Source organism: Triturus cristatus, chromosome 1_1, assembly GCF_964204655.1.
Source record: "Triturus cristatus chromosome 1_1, aTriCri1.1, whole genome shotgun sequence".
NCBI lineage: Eukaryota > Metazoa > Chordata > Amphibia > Caudata > Salamandridae > Triturus > Triturus cristatus.
In genome coordinates, this window is record NC_140579.1 from 715,903,567 (window position 1) to 715,926,745 (window position 23,179).

Below are 23,179 nucleotides of genomic sequence, written 5' to 3' on the forward strand. Positions count from 1 at the left end.
CCAGTACAATCCGACTCTTATGGTAGTAGGTTTAAGACAACCTTTTAAAGAAAGCTATCCTAGTGTTAGCTGTGGAGATCAGCCTTCTGGCTAAGTCTTTAGAGGAATGTAAAGCAGCTTGTTTTACCTTATATTTTCTTGAATCACTAAATGAAAGGACACTACACAGGTATATATATACACACACAATATATATGTATTTATTTCTAACACACTCTACTAATCTCTGTATGAGATTAGTAGTCAAGGACATGTGCACAAATCAACATTTCACAATAACTTAAGCACAAATATGGCTGGGGCCCTAGGGGTGTACCAGACCATATACTAAAAAAGAGGTTTAGGAATATCGACTTGAAAAGAGACAAGGCCTAGTGCCTTCAGAAGCGCTGGGGCCTCACTAATCCACCCCAGGCAGGTAAGTAAAGGACCCACGGGAGACGCATGCAGTGTGAGAACACAGCCGCGGATCCCAATAGACTTCAATGGAGCAAGTCGCGGTTGGAATTATAAAGTTTTAGGATACTTCGGGAGAGTCTACAAGCAAGTCACTTACAGGGTAAGTAGTTCTAGAGCCAACACCCACAGGAGCACCGTAATGCTGGAGGTACCTCACCCAGGGAAGCCGGGTGCATAGGTGTCTTTTGGCGTCGGGTCGCGGCGTCGTTTTCAATGGGAGCCAAAGAAGACTTGCTGCTTGTGAAGACAGGAGAAGTGTCCGGTGGAATCCAAGGCTGGATTCAGAATAAAGAAGACCTGAAAGCAGAGGAGAGTGTTCAAAGTCACTTGCCAGTGACCCGGGGCCAGGAAGCTGGATGCTCACAGTAGTCGGGTGATTTCAGGTGATCACGGGTGTCTTGGCTCTTCAGCCATGAGGTCCAGGAGGCGTCGACGACGACCAGGAGCTGAACACGGCGTGTCATACGAAGTCGGCAGCTTACTGAGGTGTCGGCAACCGGATTGGAGCCAACAAGCCTTGGCAACAACAAGTCTCGTGGAAAGTGAAGAAAGTGAGCGGTGCAGACCAGCAAGTTCTGAGGGACTCACCCTGTGGGGGTAAGTCAGGGCAGGCCTGGAGCAACAAGGGGAGCCCTTTGGTTGTGTAGAAAAGTCTTCCGGGGACCCACAAGCCAGCCGGCAAGGGATCGCGAAGACGCCGCGGGAGGATTCACTCACCAGGAGCCCACGGTCACTCGGGACGAGGTAGGCCTCTGATCTTCGGAGGAAATCCTGCTGGAGGCTTGGACAACACGTGGTCCAAAGCACAAGTTCGTAGAACGTTGTGAAGGAGTTGCACTCAATAGTGCACGGTACCCGGGTATTGCTGTTCCTCGTCACTCGTGGGGTCTACTTGCCTCAGCTTCGCTGGGGACTCACAATGGCCTTGGAGAAGTCAGGAAATCCACTTCCGGGGCTGCAGGGACTTCGGACGCCGGCGGGAGCGGGAAAGTTTGCGACCATTGATTCAAAGTTCCTTGACTCTAAGGGAGATTCTACAGTCTTCCAGAGGTAGTGGAACGTGAAGGTCCAGGATTCTTCTTCAGAGCATCGTCCAGGGATATCTAGTTTGCAATGGCAAGGGTTCCCTAACTTATACTACAAGGAAGGGAGGGACTAGCGGACGATTCACAAATCATTTTTTCCCTCTCTTCACACAAAACCACTTTGCCTTCCAACCTCAAAATTGGACTGAGTAAAATAGCTTCTTGGATGCAAGAAAATTTTCTCAAACTAAACGGTGAAAAAACTGAAATACTGGTACTATGAAAAAATATGGATCTTTGGAACCCCCAACACTGGCCTTGTGAAATGGGTGTCCTTCCTTCTCCCTCTCCCCAAGTCCGTAACCTGGGTATCACAATCGACGACTCACTTAGTATGCACCCCCAATCTGTCAAAGTCGCAGCGACCTGCTTCACCATTCTTAAATGGTTAAAAAAAAATATGTTGGATGCTTCCGGAAACCACAAGGAAAACCGTAGTCAATGCTCTTATTACATCCAGGCTTGACTATGGAAATGTACTTTATTTTGGCGCCATCAAATCTGTAGTCCAAAGACAACAGACTGTACAGAACGCGGCAGTCAGACTCCTGTGTGGAGTCCCTACGACCGCCTCCATTTCATCTTATCGATGCAAGCTGCATTGGCTTAAAATCGAAAATCGGATTAAGTTCAAGGCACTGAGTTATATGCACAAAATCAAATCTTGTTGAGGTCCTAGCTATCTTCAGTCCTTAGTCAGTCCTTATCTTCCCTCCCGAAATCTCCGCTCTGCCACCCAAGCAAGGTTTGTCATCCCAAGATTCAAATTAGCTCGGATGGGCGGCAGATCCTTTTCTTACCTCGGCCCTATGTCCTGGAACTCTTTACCCACATCACTCCGGAACGAGACAAACTATACAAATTTCGTAAGTCTTTAAAAACCTGGCTATTTAACAGATAAAGTTTTTACCGCTCTCTCATTCCATAGTTTCTGACTTCTGGTCCTTTGCGCCGGGAAACCCTTTTTGGGTAGCTGTTGCGCATTACAAATTTAAAAACTAACTAACTAGCTCTATGACCACTCCGATGGGAGGGTCAGGGGAGTGGGTGGCTACACCCACTTCCCTTTGTCCAGTTTCACGCCAGAGCAGGGGCTGGTAGTCCCTGAACCGGTTTGAGCTGGCATATGCACAGAGGAGCCTACTGCTCCCCCAGTGCAGGACTTCAAAGCACTCTAGGAGTGCACCCACCCAGCCCCAATACACTAAATCCTGTCTGGAAGGTGGTTACACCTCCCTGTGACAGGATGCCTATTGTTGGGCCTCCTCCACTGCGAGTTTCGGTCAGCAGCAGGAGGGCAGCCCAGTGTCTGTGCTGGTGGCATCCATTTTGTGATGCCAGGGCTCTTCAGGATTCTACCGTGTTTCCACAGTGGGTACATGTCTATCCCTCTAGAAGGGTGGGATCAAACTTCCACTCCAGTTACTGGTGGGGGGGTATGATTCCAAAGCGTTTTACACCAAACACAACATGTTTTGATGCAGCCATCCCAAAGTTAGCATTTACCGCTAGGTTATAATGCACTTAAGAGTATATGGTTTAACCACATCCACAAACAGCCACAGAGAATAGACTGAGGGCTGCAGAGGGGCCCTGCTCAGGCAGAGGCACCCCCTCACATGGAAATCAAGCACCCTGCCCTCAGGATTGATAGGGCCTGCCTTAGGGGTGACTGATAGGTTTATATGTGTGTGCAGGTAGAGATATAGGGAACCTATACCTCAGTGAGGAGTGCTAACACTACCTCACCCAGGCTGCAGTAGCAGGCCTGTGGTGTCAGATTTAGTCTGCTTCCCAGGGGTGGCATAATACATGCTTCAGCCCCTGGTAGGCCTGTGAAGTACCTATGCCCTTGGTACCTAAGGTACCATATACTAGGGGCTCATAAGGTACCACAGTATCCAATCACTAGTGCATCTAATACGCACTCCAAGTTGTTTAGAGAGAACAGAGAGGCGGGGGCCCTGATTAGCAGGGACCCAGCCAGACTATAGCCAGAAACCAGTGTAAACATCAGGAAAAAAAGTAGGGGCAACATAAGTGCAGATCCTACTCTCCTACAGTTGGGATCAACAAAAAACTAACCAGATGGCTGCCAATAGGCACCAGGGATTATGGTGTTTTGGGGGCTGCCCAGAATGGGCGTGCCAATGCCCCCCACCCCCAAAACAATTTGACAGTCTTTCTGCCCCCTCTCCCTGTGTTTTTTATACATAGGGGTGGGGGCTGCCCAGAATGGGCATGCCAATGCCCCCCCTCCAAAAAAAACTGACAGTCTTTCTGCCCCCCGCAGGAAGCAAATGGGGGAAATAGTCCCTTATCTGCCCAGCCGGAGGAGGGGCGTATAGGCCACTGCCCACCAGGGATTATTTTTTTTTTTTTAAATACATTGGAGTGGGGCGCCGCAGAATGGGCATGCTAATGCCCCCACCCTCCTAGAAAACTTGCCATAGTCTTTCTGCTCCCCCAGGAGGCAGATGGGGGCGCTTGGCTGGCGGTGTGCATGGTTAGTGCTTGGCTGGCGGTGTGCATGGATAGTGCTTGGCTGGCTATGTGCATGGATAGTGCTTGTTGACTGTGTGCATGGATAGTGCTTTGCTGGCGGAGTACATGGATGGCGCTTGGCTGGCGGTGTACGTGGGTGGTGAACAGCTGACGGTTTGCGTGGATTTCGCTTGGCTGGCGGTGTGCGTGGATAATGGTGTGCATAGACAGACTTTGGCTGACGGTGTGGCCTGCATGGATCTCCCAGCGTTTTCTTACCCAGAATCTACTGCAAACCTCAAATTTACTCACAAAGTCATATTTTCTTCACATTTCAGTGTGGGAAAGTTGTAGGATCACCACGCACACACCAATTTTCTACCACCCAGCTTTCCCCTTGGTCTCCAGAGAAAAATTATACCTCCCTTGTGGGGGTGCCCAAAGTAGCGTCAGGCTAAAAACGTATAAACAAACTGCCCTTTTGGACCCCCTTTAGGCCTCCCTTCAATCCTTACATGTTTTTGGCCCTTCCATGTCACAGGCACTTGGCCCATCCACACAAGTGAAGTCTACTTTTTATCTGGAGACTGAGGGGAACGCTGAGTGATAGGAAATGTATGCCGTGCGGTGATCACGCAACTTTCCTAAACAGATATTAGAGTAAAATTTGACTTTTTAGCTAAGGTTTGCAGCGAATTCTGGGAAGAAAAATGTTGGGGATCAACGCAAGCCACACCTCCCTGGACTCCTACGGGTGTCTAGTTTACAGAAATTCTGGGTTTTTTAGGTTCCCATAGATGTCTGCAAGCCTGGGGCCACAAAACACAGGTGCCCACCTATCTATCACAAAACAACCTGGTATTTCAAGGGGGTCACTAGTGTTTTTGGTCCCGGTCCTGGCAGCCATCTAGGGAAACCTGCCAAACCCAGACATTTCTGAAAACTAGACACCCGGAGAGTCCAGGGAGGTGTGGCTTGGGTTGATCCCCCAACATTTTCCTACCCAGAATCCCATGCAAACCTCAAATGTAGTTAAACAATACATTTTCCTCACATTTCTGTGTGGGAAATTTGTGGGATAACCGGGATGACACAAGTTTCCGTCCGAGCGTTCCCCTAGGTCTCCCGATAAAAATGGTGCCACACATGTGTGGGTGGGCCAAGTACCTGTAACAGGGAAGAGCCCAAAACGTACTGTAGAGACTTCAAAATTATCGATCACGAAACGACCTGGTTTTGCAAGGGAGTCACCTGCGTTTTTGGTCACGGGCTCAGCGGCCATCTAGGGAAACCTACCAAACCCAGACATTTCTGAAAACTAGACACCCAGGGGAGTCCAGGGAGGTGCGGCTTGCATTGATCTCCCAACGGTTTCCTACCCAGAATCCCCAGCAAACCTCAAATTTAGCTAAAAATACAAATCAATTTCTATGCAATTTCTCACATTTTTGAGTGGGATCACCGCGCACAACTTTCCTACCACCCAGAGTCTCCCGAGTAAAATGATACCTCATTTTTGTGGGTGGGCCAAGAGCCTGTGTCTGAGGGCCAAAAACGTGGAGATTGAGGGGATAGCACAGCGAGCTCTAAGCGCTATATTTTCATTTATATATGTTTTAGGCTGGCTCTGCATTGGACACCCGCACAAGTGAGGTATCATTTTTATTGGGAGACCGAGGGGAACGAAGGGTGGTAGGAAATTTGTGCCGTGCGTTGATCCCACAACTTTCCCACACAGATATTAGAGGAAGATTTGACTTTTTAGCTAAGGTTGGAGCGTATTCTGGGGAAAAAAGTGTTGGGGATCGACGCAAGCCACACCTCCCTGGACTCCTACGGGTGTCTAGTTTTTCGAAAAGTCTGGGTTTTTTAGGTTCCCCTAGATGTCTGCAAGCCTGGGGCCAAAAACACAGGTGGCCACCTATCCATCACAAAACAACCAGTATTTCAAGGGGGTCATCAGTGTTTTTGGTCCCGGTCTCGGCGGCCATCTAGGGGAACCTGTCAAACCCAGACATTTCTGAAAACTAGACACCTGGGGAGTCCAGGGAGGTGTGGCTTGGGTTGATTCCCCAACATTTTCCTACCTAGAATCCCATGCAAACCTCAAATTTAGCTAAACAAATCACATTTTCCTCACATTTCTGTGTGGGAAATAGGTGGGATAACCGGGATGATATAAGTTTCCGTCCACCCAGCGTTCTCCTAGGTCTCCCGATAAAAATGCTACCTCACTTGGGTGGGTGGGCCAAGAACCCGTAATAGGGAAGGGCCCAAAACGTACTGGAGAGACTTCAAAATTATCGATCGCAAAACTCACCGGCCATCTAAGGAAACCTACCAAACAAACCCAGACATTTCTGAAAACTAGACACCCTGAGGAGTCCAGGGAGGTGCGGCTTGCGTGGATCTCCCAACAGTTTCCTACCCAGAACCCCCTGCAAACCTCAAATCTAGATAAAAATAAAAATCTATTTTTTTTTCTATTTTCCCCACATTTCTGACTGGGATCACCGCGCCGTCACAACTTTCCTACCCAGCGTATCCCGAGTAAAATGATACCTCATTTTTGTGGGTGGGCCAAGAGCCTGCGACTGAGAAGGGCCAAAAACGCAGAGATTGGGGGATAGCACAGCAAGCTCTAAGCGCTATATTTTCGTTTATATATGTTTTAGGCTGGCTCTGCATTGGACACCCGCTCAAGTGATGTATCATTTTTATTGGGAGAGCGAAGGGAATGCTGGGTGGTAGGAAATTTGTGAATAGGTTTGCTAGATTCCCCTAGGTGTCAGCTGAGCTAGGGTCCAAATTCCACAGCTAGGTACATTGTGAAAAGAGGGTCAGTTTTCACTGGAAAAATGTGATGTGCCCTCGGTGCGTTTTGGGCTGTTTTCTGTCAAGGGCACTAGGCCTACCCACACAAGTGAAGTACCATTTTTATCCGGAGACTTGGGGGAATGCTGGGTGAGTGGAAGTTTGTGGCTTCCCACAGATTCAGGAACTTTCCATCACAGAAAAGTGAGGAAAATGTGTTTTTTGACAAAGTGTGAGGTTTGCAAGGGATTCTGGGTAACAGAACCTGGTGAGAGCCACAAGTGTCACCCCATCCTGGATTTCCCTTGGTGTCTAGTTTTAAAAAATGTACAGGTTTGCTAGGTTTTTCTAGATGCCAGCTGAGCAAGGGTCCAAAATCCACTGCTAGTCACGTTGCGAAAAAGGGTCAGTTTTCGCTGTAAAAATGTGATGGGTCCACGTTGCGCTATGGGCCGTTTCCCGTTGCGTTCACTAGGCCTAGCCACATAAGTGAGGTACCATTTTATCAGGAGACTTGGGGGGAGACAGAACAGTAGAACAAGTGTTATTATCAATTTACTTTCTATGCATTTCTGTTTTCCAAATGTAAGACAATGTGTAAAAAAGAAGTAATTTTGAAAAATGTGCTCAAATACACGATAGTGCAGGTCCACAATTTTGGAGATGTGCAAATAACCGCTGCTTCTAAAGTCTATATTTTGTTCTCATTTAAGAAATGCATAGGATTCTTTACTGCCTATTGTTCACTGTTTATATTTTACCAAATGAATTGAACCTACAAGTCCTATATATCCGTGCATCCAGAAGGGTCCAGCAGACGTAACGGTATATTGCTTTAAAAAACTGCCATAGTTTCAAGAAGTTACAGGTGAAAACGTGGATACAATTGGCTGTTTTTTTCAACTCAATTTCAATTTTTTTTATTTCAACTGTTAGTTTCCTTAGGAAAACTTTGAAAGATCTACACAAATGATCCCTTGCTGAATTCAGACTTTTGTCTACTTTTCAGAAATGAATAGCTTTCCAGGATCCATTATTGCTTTCACACCCAGTTCTACCACTAACTGGAAGGACGTTGAAAGCACAAACAATAAGAAATATAGGCTACGTACCAGTAAAATGTCAAAACTGTGTGAAATTTATTTATTATTTTTTTTTTACAAAAGTCTGCCAGTTCCTGCTAGCTGGGAAGATGGTGATTTTAGCACCACAAACCCTTTGTTGATACCATTTGCAGGGGGAAAAGACAGAGGCTTTCTTCTGCAGCACTCTTTTCACATTTTCCCCCCGAAAAACCAAACGTTTGCTGTATTTTGGCTATTTTCTCAGTCCCCTCCATGGAAATCCAAAAACCCTGGGTATCTTTAGAATCCTTAGGGTGTTCGAAGAAAATGACGCAAGTTTGGCGTGAATACCATATGTGGACAAAATGTTATGGGGCCTAAGCGCAAACTACCCCAAATAGCCTTCGTTTTTTAACAGCGAAGGGGTTCAAAGTGTGTGCTTTAATATTAGTTTGTGAATCAAATAAATTATTTCATCGTTTGTATATTGCAGGGGGGGCAAACAGCGAAGGGGTTCAAAGTGTGTGCTTTTATATTTTTATTTATTTTATATAGCGCTGGCTAGACCCGGAGGTATCAGAGCGCTTTACATGAGTATCAAAACATAGGTGCAGGTTACATCGTTACAAAGGTTGCACAGTTATTAGAGCTTGGCAAACAGTTACATGTAAGGTCGAGACAAAACATAAGGACATATACGCAAGGGAAAAAGCAGGCAAGGGGAGAGATTCAGTGGGGTGGTAGAAGCAGGGAAAGAAGACAGAACGGAGGAGGGGAGGGTGCCGGGGACACAAACCGGTAGACGAGTCAAAGCGGCATCCAAAGTCCAGTAAGCTGTGATCCCAGGGGAAGTGGTATCATTTCCCCATCCCTGGTGCAAGAGGCTCCCTCTACGCAGTGGACTCTCTCAGAGGGGACTCAGACTCCAAGGCCTACACACTGGATCCTTCCCCAAAAAGGGGGAGAGGGAGTGCTTTGGCAAGGGGTGCCATACCATACCTCTACTGTGAGTGGCTCCCTTGGCGCAGTGGACTCTCAGTGGGTTCGCTGAGACTCCAGCGTATAAATATTGGATCTTTCCCCAACAAGGGGAAAAGGAGTGCTTAGTCGAAGGGCACAAGAGGACAGGGGGTTAGGCAGTGTAGCAGGTAAGGGGAGAGATTCAGGTGAGAGGGAATAGACAATGAAAGAAAGAGAACTAAATGGGAAAAGACAACATCAGTTAGGGGGCTCTTGCACTATTTACATACTTAAAGATCTTGTTTCTGGGGATTTTAACCTCCGCGGTTTGTGAATCAAATAAATTATTTCATCGTTTGTGTATGGTTTAAATCATTGACTCAATTATTCAGTGAGGGTCCCCAGATTCCAGTAATGATTTAGTGGGGGCAGGCACGCAATGCTCATAGGGCTAAAAGGGCTTCAGCGACCCCCGTTGTGAGGTGTGTGTCAGCTAGGGCTGAGACAGCTTACCGGGCGCACGCACACACAGTTTTTGAGCTTATCGCAGCCGCACGAGTACTTCACTGGTATTTAAAAGACCATTTACGGGTTAATGAGGCATTGCTGTTTTTCACCCCTTCATCTCCACTCTGCCTATTGCTAGAAGAATTGCCTACAATCCCCCCCCCCCCCCCCGAAATTTGGCTCTAGTTGCGCCTCTGAGTAAGGGTACACAGAATTCAAACGGTTAAGAACCACTGACCTAGACAGCTATCGCCAGTATGCTATCAGATCTCGGCAGAGCCATCTATGGCTGTCACCACAGACCTGAACATCACAAACAAAGGCCATCCCATTCAGTCGTGAACAGACATGGATCAAACATCGCTCACTGAATCACCTTAAGCCTTATAGTCCGTTGCTCCACTTCCTCACTTGGAGGCAGATTTACAAGCCACTTTTCCGTCACTTTTAACATGGGAAAAGTGACGCAAAAGTGGTGCAAGGGGCTTGTAAATCTGCCCCTTCGTATTTACTACAGCCTGGCATTTCTGGCTCGAGAATCCTAGTTCCCCCTGATCCCACCCTGACTCACCGCAAGCGAAGATCCAGGTAAACTACACTCTCTACAAAGAAGGGCGGAATTTGCCAACTTTAAAAGGCGGGATTGAACAGAGGCACGTGCAGACTTCACAGCCAATCACCACTTTAAGGGTGCTATATGGTGCACTAGTATTGGTTGGGTTCCCCAATGCCGCCAACATCCAGACATTTTACACGTTAGCAACAACCAATCCCAGACTACGTTCAGCCACAGGCTTGGGGGATGTGCGACCCGGAAGTGCCACGGTTTTAAGGACAACTTACATCCGTTAAGGGATCGGCTGGTGACGACGGATGTGAGGCTGGACTCACGGATGGTGCGCGTAAGTAGTGGACAGGTGTCCCCAGTAGTAGGAAAAGGATAGTATTTAACGTATGCTTTCGTTACGGAGGCCATACACCGCATCCAGTCTGCGCTCACTGGTTACGTTTCAGCGTTTTCATTCTACTTTTGTGGCTCGTAGTTGCAGTACGCGACACATTGCACTTAAACCCTGAAACGCAGCGCCACAAAAAACATGTATTTCTCTTGTGGTAATGCTTGCATTAATGCCTCCGTTCTGTATACACGTTGCAATAAGGATCCACGTGATGTAGTATTCTTGCGATAAAATCTAACATACTGTACTGTCATTGGTTACATTATTGCCTCCATTCATTATACAGATTGCAGTAATGCCTTATGTACTGTACTATTGTTGTATTATAGGTTAACATACTACAGTGCTGAGCTTCCATGTAATCGTGTGGGCGTCTCCTCTTAAACCTCCCCCCCCCCCCCTTCATGACCATCTACTTGAAGCTATAGGGCCCCATTCCCCAGATTGTAACCGTCCCCTATCTGGCAGCACACATACCACCCCACCCCTCGTAGTCACCTGCTGGAGGTGGAACTGGCGCTCTGTTGTAAAACTTTGTGGCCCTCCCATTACAGCTTTCTGAGGCTCTCTACATTTATTTCTAAGGTTTTATATAGCGCGAATGTGACCCACGACGGTATCGGAGCGCTTTACAGTATATAGTTATAAAGACATAAGAAATGAGGTAGTATACACGCATTTGATATTACTTACAAAAGAGGTAAAAGGTGTAAGATAACATAGGTATAAGTTAACATAGGTGACCAGTGGACGACACATGATGATCCCAGAGGGCAACAGCATATTACAATCTATACAGTTATTGAGCCTTGGGTCAGTATTGTGTAAATAAACAAACCTATAATGTTCTTTCAATCCACACGAGGTAGCCAGTGATATGAGGATCGTATCAGTGACTCGATGCCAGCATAGGATTGAGTCTTAGGGCGTGAATTTGTTAATTAGGAGTATTTACCTCTTTTTATGAAGGCGGTAAAGGAAGAGATTCCCCGAACCACTGGAGGTAAGGAGTTCCAAATCTTTGTAGCGATCCCTGAAAAAGCTCTGCAACCAGTTCTCTTTTTATGAAAGGATGTGGTTTCAGAAGTAAAGAACTCGCGCTTTGTAGTTGTCTGCATCCTCTGGATCGTTCTAGCTTTAGAGCTAGGTAACTGGCTGTGTTATGTAGTGCTTTATGGGTCATGCAGGCAACCTTTGGTTGTATTCTTGCCTCATATGGCAGCCAGTTCAGCGTTTTCAAGGTCTGAGAAATGTGGCTATTTCTTTTAGATCCTGATACCAATCTTGCTGCAGTGTTAAGTGAAGCCATCCACGTAGCCAGCTTGTATCTGGGGAGACCGCAGAGAGTGGTGCTTCCATAGTCTAATCTTGATAGCACTAGGGCTTGCACTGCCATTTTTAAGTCGGTCTGAGGAAGGAAGGGTTTAAGTTTCCTTAGTAAACTCATGTGGTGGTTGGCTCCCTTGGTGGCTTAGTGATATGCGACTGCATATTCAGATGTTTGTCTATGGTGACTCCCAGGGATTTCGCAGAATCCATGATGAGGGGAGCACAGTCAATGGCGGTTAGGTATTTCAACCATTGCTCAATGTTTGGTGGGTGATTAGGTGGGGAGATGAGAATGAATTCTGTTTTTTTTGTATTGAGCATGAGGCGGTTGTTCGTGAGCCAACTTTGCGTGTTCTGTAGAATAGCGTTGAGGGAGATGAAGTCTTCTGGAGTGGAGATTTTCAAATACAGTTGGGTGTTGTCCGCATACAGGTGATATAGGATATTCGCTGATTTCAATGCGTTGGCCAGGGGTTCCATTAGTAGGTTGAAAAGAATAGGTGATAGGGCTGAGCCCTGGAGAATGCCTATGTTGACCACGGATGGTTGAGAGTGCATTCTTCATCTTGATTCTTTGTGTCCTGTTATTAAAGAAGGAGGAGAACCATTGTAACCCTGTGTCCGAGAGGCCCATCCTTCCTTTCTATAGGGACAGTAGGTTGTCATGTTTAACCGTGTCAAAGGCGGAGGGTAGGTCAAGCAGTATCATTAGGCAAGAAATGTTTGCGGGCAAGCATTTTTAGTATGTCATCCAATATGTGTGAGTGCAGATTCTGTGCTGTGACCTTGACGGAAACCAGATTGGTGATTGTCTAGGAGGTTGTAGTTCTCAATATGGTTGCATAATTGTATTTGTACACATTTCTCCAGCAGTTTCGCCAAAGTGGGGATGTTAGATATAGGGCGGTAATTGTTGAGATCTGATGGGATGGCGTTGGATTTCTTTAGTATAGGTGTAACCTGCCCTATTTTAAGACAGTCTGGTATGGAGCCTTGCCTCAGAGAGGCGTTTACAATTTTTGCCCATAATGGTAGGATGGATGTTTTTATCATTTTGAATAGGGCAGGAGGAAGGGGGTCAGAGAAGTGATTGGAGGGATTGATTGCCAGATGAGTGTTATAGATTTTTTTTGTTCAGAGATTGGCGCAAAGGTGTTCCAGGAGGCATTGTTTTTTGTGAGGTCATGGACATCCTCCATGCCTGTTGTGGGGGGTCAGGGCGGAGTTGCATCAGTTTACCCGGGTGATGGGGTTGATATTCTGTAAGTTCCTTTTCCATGGTTTTGTTTTTGATGGTTGACTCCTTTTTGGAATTACTTCGATATTGATTGAGAAGAAGATGCTGTGATGGTAGCCCAGTCGCAAGGGGTGATGGATTCTAATGAGATGATGCTTGATTTAGCTATGATGAGGTCCAGTGTCTCTCCCTTGTTGTGCATTGGACTGTCACAGAATTGGGATAAGTCCTGGTCTGCCAGAAACGCTTTAAGACATCCTACACCATGATCGTTTGCATTGTTCCAGTGGAGATTAAAGTCACCCAGGAAAATTTTTGGTACTTGTGAATGGACGTTTGAAGAAATGACTTACATTAACTCGTCGATGAAAGTCCGATTATCCCTCGGGGAGTGGTAGAATAAATGAAGCTTGCTGGCGAGGCGCTTATCATAAGAGATATTGATGCAGAGATTTTCGCAAGAGGTTTGAGCGATGGCGTCTGCTTGCTTGACTGATATTGTGTTACAATAATTGCAGGCTAACCCACCTCCGGGCGCCACGTTTGTCTAGGCGGATTAGGTCGTGACTATGAGGAACCAATAGATCAGTAATGGGAGGAGGAGCTATTTAACCATGTTTCGGGGAGGACGATAATGTCTAAATCATTCTCTAGGATGAGGTCGAATATGTCGGGGGCATGTTTGCTAGCTGATCTGCAATTAATTAGGGCACACTTCATCTTGTTAATAGAATGGGTTAGGGTAGTCTGCTCTATGTTGAGATTAGTGAGATTATCTCTATTTACGGATCTGTTGTTGTGGGTAGGTCCTCTGAAGGGGTTGGTTTGAATGGATTGGGTTGTGCCACATTGTGATATACTTTAATCGGTTGCTACGGTATAAGATATGAGGAGGTCGTCTATGTTGCTGTGGGATAGTTCAACGTTTGCCCTCCTAGTCCAAGAGGGGGAAGGTAAGTTAGTCTGAATATTGTTGTCAGGGTTTAAGATCTTGGGGATGTAACTACTAATTTGTGGACTGATTTGGTTACTCTGACTAGTTTTCTCGTTGATTTGAATTCTTGGAAGTATCTATTAGTTTGGAGACTGATTTGGTTTGCGATGGTGGCTCTGTGCACGTTTAGAAGTTCATTGGTGATGGTTGATAGGTTATGCATCTCGGCCTTCAGATGGGCTAGGTTTAAGGCTAAACCATTGAATCGTGCAACCCAAACGGAGTTGGGAAGGTTAGTAGTATGTGTAGGTGTATGTTCGTTTATGGAGGGCGATCTGCAGGTAGGGTCTGTATGCCTGAACAGGTTCTCAGGTTGCAAGGGGATATCCTCATTCGGGATCAGAGTGGTAAGTTGAAGGAGATTTGTTGTGGGGTCCAAGTCGGTGTGTGGACTGGCCGTTGTATGTTTTGTTCGGATGGGTAGAATGAGAATTGAAGGGGTTAGTGTCAGATCAGATGTTGTGGTAGACAGTAGGTCCTGTGGATCTATGTAATCTAAATTAGATGAGTGGGGATACTCTAGTGATGTCATAATGCCTTGCTCTTCAATGTTATTGTTCTGAGGCGCTTGGCACACAGTAGTACACTGTGTATATGTATAAGACTTGTGGTTACAGCAGGTGAGAGGTCATCCTTGATGATGCAGTACAATTATTCTTAAGGAATGTACCGTTTAAACGCATATCGACCTGCTGTCTTAATGTAATTGCTGACGAGGATGGGTTAGAGACCGGGTGCGTGTTAAGGAGTCTGGATGTTTGCTACCTAACTACTCAAACGGTGCGACAGTCAAGTTCTTCTCGGTTGCCTTGGAAAGAATCCAGAGCAACGCAGAATTATCGTTCCGAGACAACCAATTGTGCACTTGTCCGGTCCTGAGGCCCCCTAGGTTTACTATATGGAAATGTACTGGGGCCCAGCAGCAATTTGGGCGGTTGCACTAGTTGTTTTTATTGATAAAATTACTAATACTAGGAATACGATAAATAAGGATCCCCTTTTGCATGACAAAACCTCTTTTGACCTTGTGTTATGGTTCTGATGTATTTAGTGTGGTTGGAATGAAAGTGCATAAGTGGTGAGCGCGTGGGAGGAGGAGACTGTTGACTAAGGAGAAGCTCGCAGGACATTTGCCTGTCTGCTTCTGCTATACTATGAATCAATACTATTTCATATAAATGGATCCTTTCATGTGGATTAATATACATCACAAAGTTGGCGACTGGCCAGTTCTTTGATGACTGACTCTAGAGAATCCGACATTGTGTCGAAAATTAAAGGTAGTTCCAAGTATAGCGCGCATTTGCAATGCAATGGGTCTCGCATTTGTGAGGGTGAGAGCTATTGGTGTGTCTTTTACCTATGTGTTTTGGTTTGGAGTGTAGTGGGTGTATGTGGATTGGAGTGGAATTGTGTGTTGTATTGGAATTGTGTGGGTGGGATTTTGTTGTTTGGAGTATGTTTGTGTAGTGGAATTAAGTGGCATGGTGAATAGATAGGGGTGAGAGCTGCACAGAATGCTGCAGTAAAATGCAAACCGCTCCGGGCTGCTGAAGCTGAATACGCACCCATAAAAGCTCGACCTAAAAATTACAGAAAGAAATAAGGGGGGAAAAAGGCAAATAATATCACAGAATGCAAGATGGGCTAAAATAGGTGTTGTGTAACAGCGACTACATTGCGGGCATGGATTACTGCAACGGTGTTTACAGTTACAGTTGAGAAATCAATCTTTGTTTTGCGTATATAATTAGAGCTCAAATAAAGGGATTGTTTCATGCTCTCTTTCAAGATGGCGGGGGGGGGGGTGCCAGAAGAAGGGTTGTGGGAACATGCAGCTTTATTCAAATACATCAGAGGGTTTCTTTTCTTCCTGTTTTGTAATCCTAATGTTAATAACCTGGGCATGACCAACCGCAGATTCTAAGCCAAACACAAGAGAACAGACTTTAAACTGTTGCAGGGTGACACACGCAGGGTCGCATGTACAAAGGACAGGTGCCACTAAGGTGCAGTCTTCAGCTCAAATGCACCAACATTGTTTCTCCAATTTTGCGATAATTTTATATTTTTTTCTGTGAAATAAAAATGCTAATTTAATTAGAATACAATTGAAAGCAATTTTATGACATGAGACGTTTATTCTCTCAAAAGTGCCCTGGACTACAGAGCCAATATCGACAAAAACAAAGTTCATAATACGAGCACTCAATTCTACTGCTCATAAATTCAACAATTACTATTATATTTTTATGTAGCGTTTCTTACCGGTTTCAAAAAGCTGTAGCGAGAGGCTACTATTATCCGCCTTATTTCTAGTCTTGATGCCCGAAGTTATTTATTTAAGAAAACGTCCCCCGTTTCCTCTTTCTCACAATTAGTGAATGTGTGAGTCGCTCTTTTATTTGTTGGCCCTTGGTGTTTCTGTCAAACCTGGAAACCAGAGTTGCTTTATAAGGGTAAATGCTTTGTTCACAATAAGCACTTTCTCTCTGGCCTCCACTGGATGAGAAATGTTGTCACGGACACAATGTGATATGGCTTTGGGTGGCCTTGCCTTTCAGCATTCCATTTTATGTGAAGACTACTCAGGACTCGAAAAATCCACTCGCCCACTACCTATTGCAAGCCAGATTTAATTAGGGCAGCTATTTTCAGGTTCTACTCGCCCTTTCTGGCGAGTAGGGAGAAAACTGACTTTTGACCTCTGCTTCTGAAAGCAAAGCAAGTGTGACAAGATATCAAGATTTAAAGGCTTCTTTATTGCTCAAAAGGTGAACGAGCAATAAAATGCCTTTAAATCTTGTTAACTTGTCACAGTTGCTCGGCTTTCAGAGACCAAGGTTAAGTGCATTACAGTTAGGTCGAGTTGATGTTACAATTTACTAGACCTGCAGGTCTAGTGAAATTGTTATGATCTTTAAAGCTCTGGAACAGTAGGGTAGAAAGGGGGTGGTGGAAGAATGATGAAAGTCTCTCCTTAGGGGATCTGGCAGGATTCCGTAGTACATAGTCCCTTCTGTCCATTATTTCACTTTCTTTGTTTGTGTTTTTTTTTTTTTTTTTTTTTTTTTTTTTTTTTGTAAACGTTAAATCAAGAAATTTTGGGCGATCCCACGTGTTTTTTTTTTTTTTTTTTAGAAATAATACCTTTTAATTTGTCTTTTACACTTACTGCATCAAAATGTATTATTATATTTACAATTGTCGATAAACTAAATATTTAAAATAAAAGGAACATATTTTCATGTTACAAATGGCAACCGAGCTTTCTGGTTGTCACCCGACTACTGACATGAGACCCGTTCACGAGATGCGGTTTATTACAAATCAAACATGTTTTCTGTGTGTAACAAAACAATTTGTACCAATGACCACCAGGGGGTGAAAAATAGCTGCAAATGTAGTTTCCCTGCCTTTGTTTCTGCTCCATGTGCAGTAAACTGCAACGATGAGTGTGAATAACACACATACGTAGTCATGCATTACATTTATTGGCTTTTGATAAAACTACAGCCACGTCCCTCCGTGTGACATGTAAACGTAGGTGGTTTAGTTAGCAGTGGCTCACACATCTCGGTGCAAAGAACATATCATATTGCCCGCTGCACTTAACCTTTCATCCATCTAAATCGATAAAATGGGAATCGTCGAGTTTGATAACGAAATTCTATATTATTTACAAGTGATAAGAGGCAGTCCAGTGATAGTTGGCCTCCTAAACCACAAGTATCATCTGTTGATATTCAAATATTGGCCTCTGGGAGACTCGAATGTTATAAATTTAGACTGACTGTTAAAATGGGAATACTTCGCGTTTGGGAAAGTGAGGGTTTAGTGACCTAGTGCAAACAAACAATGTGATCTCGGAGTCCATAGGTGTATGTGTGTATAAATTTAGAGAGAATCCATGTTGGGGCTTTTATGAACATTTCTAAAAGCAAATCCTTCAACTGAGAGTAATGAAACAATGAAAGAACGAAAAACAGGCTCATTTGTTTTAGCGAACACACTAACGCACTACTATTATTAGAAAAGGTTGGATACACTGAAGGGAGAAACTCCAAGATCTGACTCTGGGAAAAAATCAGACTACAACGTGTTGTATTGTTCTGATGGCATTCGTAGTGATTGCCTTGTTTCCCATAAACCCCCCCACCCCTGGAGACCATAAAAAGAAGACTACAATTTCTTGTGAGATTGAGATGCAGCCCAGAAACTCGATGCATCTGTTTCATTCCGAATGTGACTAAAGTGTGAATTGCTCAAAAAATATGATAATGACGGTAACTGCTGAAGAAAGACGAAAAATTATAATGGATACAAAATGATTAATAAAAAACGCTCCATTTTGCAAAGGCTGCAGAGTTTAACAGTGTTTAAAGGTTACCAAAAGATTGTATCGCTTTTGTGAACTTAGTGAATACTGTGGGTGTGCTGGACAGAGTATGCTATAGTTCTATATGGCCTTACAAAAGTGCAGAGTAATACATTAAAAAAAAAACACTCTTAAGATAAGTGTCTCTTTAACAAAGCATCACACGTTAACACTACAAATGCCAATAACATAAAATAAGCAGTGTTGTGAGGGTGCAGTTCCATAGGCTGTCACTAGGTGCCCCTTGGGAACTCTTTTGGCCACATATGGTACTGGCATGGGAGAGATTAACGGATATGAAGAAACCAAGCAGTGTTTTGGGAGGGGTGAGGAGGAGGCATGAAGATAGTGACTGCAAGCAAATGATGGGACAGAAGTTTCAGTGCACAAGTAAATAGAAGTTAACAAGCAAAGAGGTAGGCCAACTAAAAAAAAAAAAATTCTTGCGAAATATAAATAACATGAGCAGTAAGAACAAATGTAATCAGAGGGACAGTCCTCATGGGAGGATACAAAATTCCTAAAGGAGGGACTACTAAGTATATTCAACAGTGATGTCAGCATTTCTAAAGGACAGGAACCAATGAAAAAGAGGGGCTAGTCCAGAATCTGGAAACTCTTTTAAGGAACTTCCTAAATGTTATAAGTGCAGCAGACTGAAGCATTTAGCGTCTGCCAGTGCGTTCCCAGCTATGAAAATAAAATGTGGCTTTGTGGGTCATTACGCCAAAGTCGTGCGGTAGAAAATTAAGATTGTAAATTAATTTGACGTTGTGTTATGATTCTGCAGGAAGTGTGGGGGAAATCAGTCAAGTGTGTTAAGTAGAAAGAGCAACTTATTTTGCATATTGAAGACCGATTTTTGTTGGTGGTGTACCTCTCAATGCTTAAAGATTTGTGATCACCTTATGCGATTGTTGACAAAGAAATCTGGAAAAACATTTTCATAAATAAGGTTGGAACACAATTGTTTGCCATTGTTATACAACCAGAAGCGTACGGAGACTAAAACATTGACATAATTGGGTTTCATTGGTTCGAATTTGAATGTAAAAGTTGACACGCATACAGAAAATATGTTGTCAGGAAAGACCCGTCAGTTTTGGGGTGCCAAGATCAGAAAAAGCTTCACATTATTTTCAATCAGTTAAGGGTTGGTAAAGCGCAACTAGGCACCCGTGAGGGTCTCAAGGCGCTGGGGGGAGCAGATCTGTCTAAGTGCTGGGGTCATTCAAAGGGCCAGGTCTTGAGATCCTTCCTAAACTGGGGTAGTGTGGGAGAACGTATGCGGTGGAGGGGTAGGATGTCCAGGTCTTGGCAGCAAGGAAGGAGAAGGACTTTCTTCCGGTTCTGGTCTCGCGGATTCACAGAATGGTGGCCAGGGCGAGCTAGGCTAAGCAGAGGTGTCTTGTGGGTGCATGGAAGGAGATGCGACTGTACAGGTATGCTGGTCTCGCGTTGTGCAGGGCCTTGTAAGCGTGGGTGAAGAGTTTGAAGGTTATTCTTCTGTCTGCCTGGAGCCAGTGGAGTTCGCGGAGGTGTTGTGGCTGTGCCGGGAAAGGTCGACGACCAGTTTGGCTGCGGTGTTCTGAACATATTGGAGCTTGCGGAGGCTTTTCTGGGTAACGCTAGCATAGTGTGTTGCCGTAGTTGAGTCTGCTGCTGATGAGCACATGAGGAACAATCTTTCTGGATTCAGTGGTGATCCATCTGAGGGTCTTTCACAGCAGGTGGAGGGTATTGAAACAGGCCGAGGATACTAAGTTGATCTGGCAGTCCATAGTGAGCAATGCGTCTAGGATGATGCCGGGGATTTGTGCGTAGTCCGGGGTGTGGGGAGTTCTTAGCGCAGAGGGCCATCGGGTATTATTCCATGCAGAGGGAGTGGATCCCAGGATGATAACTACTGTTGTCTGAGTTGAGCTTTAGGCACCTGTTCTCCATCCATGTGGTGGAGTCTTTCATCCCATCTTGGAAGTTGTTCCTGGTGATATTGGGTTTGTTGGTGAGGGAGAAGATCCGCTGTGTGTCGTCTGGGGAAGGAGACTATATTGAGTCTGTGGTTCCTGATGGTGGTTGCTAGGGGGGGGCCAGGTAGGCGTTGAAGAGGGTGGGGCTGGGAGAGAAGCTCTGGGGCACTCCACAGTTGGTCTGTCTGTTCCGAGTGGTATGGCAGATGCCTGACCCTTTGTGTTCTGCCTGTGAGGAAGTATTGGATCCAGTCAAGGGCTTTGTTGCAGATGCTGGCGTCTTGGAGTCTAGTGGTTAGGGTGCGGTGGGAGACTGTGTTGAATGCTGCAGAGGTCCGCCAATCTGATGCCTGTAGGCGATGTGGGGCGTCTGGGGCAAACTTTTATCATTTGGCATGGGAATGTCCAGAAGTGTTTGCGTATTGGGGTGAGGTGGTCAGAGTGCTTGGACTAATGATTGCGGAGCCGCTGGACTGCCATCCGCGGTTGTGCCTGTTGAGAGTTGGAACTCTGGTGCATCCTTCTAATAAAAAACTCGTCTCCATTACCTTGCTCATGGCTAAGCGACGTATCTCTCTATGTTGGGAGAGTAGATTAGCTCCCACAGCAACCATGTGGCTGCAGGACTTAGCATACTGCAGAGCTCAACTTGCATGCTACGCGGAGGAGTTGCCTGCAGCCTCAAGGCCAAGGGACATCTGGGGGCCGCTCACCTCGTACCTGCTCTCGCTTACTAATGCTTGATGTGTTGATGGAGATTGGCATGCTGCCCTGTTCATGTTTGCCTTCATGAGTTGTAGCCTGGATATCCGGCCCTGTTGCTCCAGGACTACCTAGGACTATGTTATTGCAGCAATGTAAGATCAATGTACCACTGCTAATTGTGTCATTCTTTGTACTGATGCTTTGAATCTGCTGAACTGTGTCACTTTGTATTATGTATGATTAAATGTTAATAAAAAAAAAAAAGAAAAAAGTTATAAGCAAAGTAGGTTATATATATATATATATATATATATATATATATATATATATATATATAATAGCTTGGCGAGAAGAAAATGACCCATATACCACAGATGTGGTGTTATGGCTGCATTGACTACCTTTTCCTACTATGGAGAGGGTCAAAAGAAAAACTTGTGGAATACATAACAGTACTCAGCCAGAATGACATAGGCCTTCAATTCACATACAATATACAACAAAGAGAGATTGAATTTTTGGATACCAAAGTATACATAAAATCAAACAAAATACACACAACAGTCCATCGGAAAAAAACATTGACGAATAGTGTCCTTCATGGAAACGAGCTTTCACCCGCAATCATTAAAGCAAAGCATTACGTATGGAGAATTCATGCGGATGAAAAGGAATTGTTCTGAAGCCTGAAGAGATGGAGAAAAAGTTCTTGGATACAAAAACACACTTCACTGCACGCGGTTACAAACATGGTGACATTTTGCGTGGAGAGGCTAAAGCAAGACCGAAAACGAGAGCTCAAACCCTTCCTGCTAGAACCTAAGTAATAAACCAGGATGAGGAAATAACAATGACGGATGAAAAACCACGATTAATCCTAACCTATTCCAAGAAAGTTTTGAAATTCAAAAAATCTTGATGAAATATTGGAATGTGATAAAAAAAGATCCAGACATTGGTCCCATAATAGGAAATCATCCATTGATCGCATACAGAAAGGCACCATCACTTTGTGACACACTGGTCAATAGTCATTTTGAAAACAAAAAAAACAAAAACTTGGCTTGAAAAACGACAACAGCGATTTACTAAATGTATGACATGCAAAGCGTGTAAAATAGGTAAAACCCTTAAAACTATCAAAGACCCTAAAGGGCGAACTTTTGAAATTCAAAATACAATCGCATGTGAATCACAATTTGTAGTGTACTTGATTGAATGCTTTTGTGGCAAACGCTTCATAGGCTCAACCATTTGTCCATTTAAAAAAGCGCATATTAGAGCACATACGCGCAATTCAGAACATTGATACAACCTATGCCATGACAAAGCATTTACAGAGTCATATTGGAAAAACTTGGAAAGACATCAGATATTCAGGCATAGCCTCCATCATTGAACATGAAAGAGGAGGAAATAGAATTCAAAAAGTCAGACGTTTGGAGTCCAAATTAATAATTCATTTTAAGACACGGACCCCTTTGGGCCTGAATGTAGATGATGAACTATATGTACACTTGTAAAATATTCATGGAACTAATTTTTGATCAACAGTAACTCTAACCTCTCTCCAGAGATATCCGACTATTGTATATCTGAATCAGTGTCAGTATGAACATATGAACTGATTATGTAATGATTATGATTATTGTATTGACAGCGCGAACTATTATTCATTGTTTGCTATGCTGTCCGGCATGGCGTCACGCACCGGCTTATAGATGTGTATATATGGCACTCAGCCGGAAATCATCTGACACTCGGTCAACAACTGTTAAGAACACTTGCAAGTGACTTTCATTTGCATAAACCCGAAGATACGCATAGATAAGCGTAAATATGCCAAGCGTTAGAGTGTAAATACTCTCTTCACTCTCACAGGGGCGATCTTAACTAATTAGATAAGAATAACCAACATCAATATCGTGACGCGCATATCGGTTCAGCGGAACCAGCATGATTTGAATAGCACGTAATTGTGCATGTTTGGTGTCATGAGCTACCATACCCATAATGCCCCATTGTTGGCTATATGGACTTTTGGTATAAATAAGTAAAATAAACAAAGGACTTGCGTAACTACCGTGACCAAGAACTGTTCAAGTTCGAAACGCGTAGGTAGAGAGAAGGTCATTAAAATTCGTGTTGTTAAAAATCCAGGAAGGGTGCGACGTTTGATTTTCAAATTTTGCTGTGATATTAATTGTGAGGGTCGTCCTTACCTCACCGCCGGC

The 23,179-nt window shown here is 44.6% G+C and overlaps 1 protein-coding gene across 3 annotated transcripts in view; it reads left to right on the forward strand.

Moving 5' to 3' along the window:
* Positions 1–23,179, forward strand: part of TM9SF1 (transmembrane 9 superfamily member 1) — a 478,903-nt gene that overhangs the window by 283,770 nt on the left and 171,954 nt on the right. The window contains exon 1 of one of the 3 annotated variants that reach the window (XM_085647855.1): positions 10,134–10,269. The exons of 1 other annotated variant lie outside the window; for it this stretch is intronic. The gene's annotated coding sequence lies outside the window, so the exon portion shown is untranslated. Of the gene's footprint in view, positions 1–10,133; positions 10,276–23,179 lie in introns of those variants that run through there. One more of the 3 variants, XM_085647847.1, reaches the window with a different exon arrangement.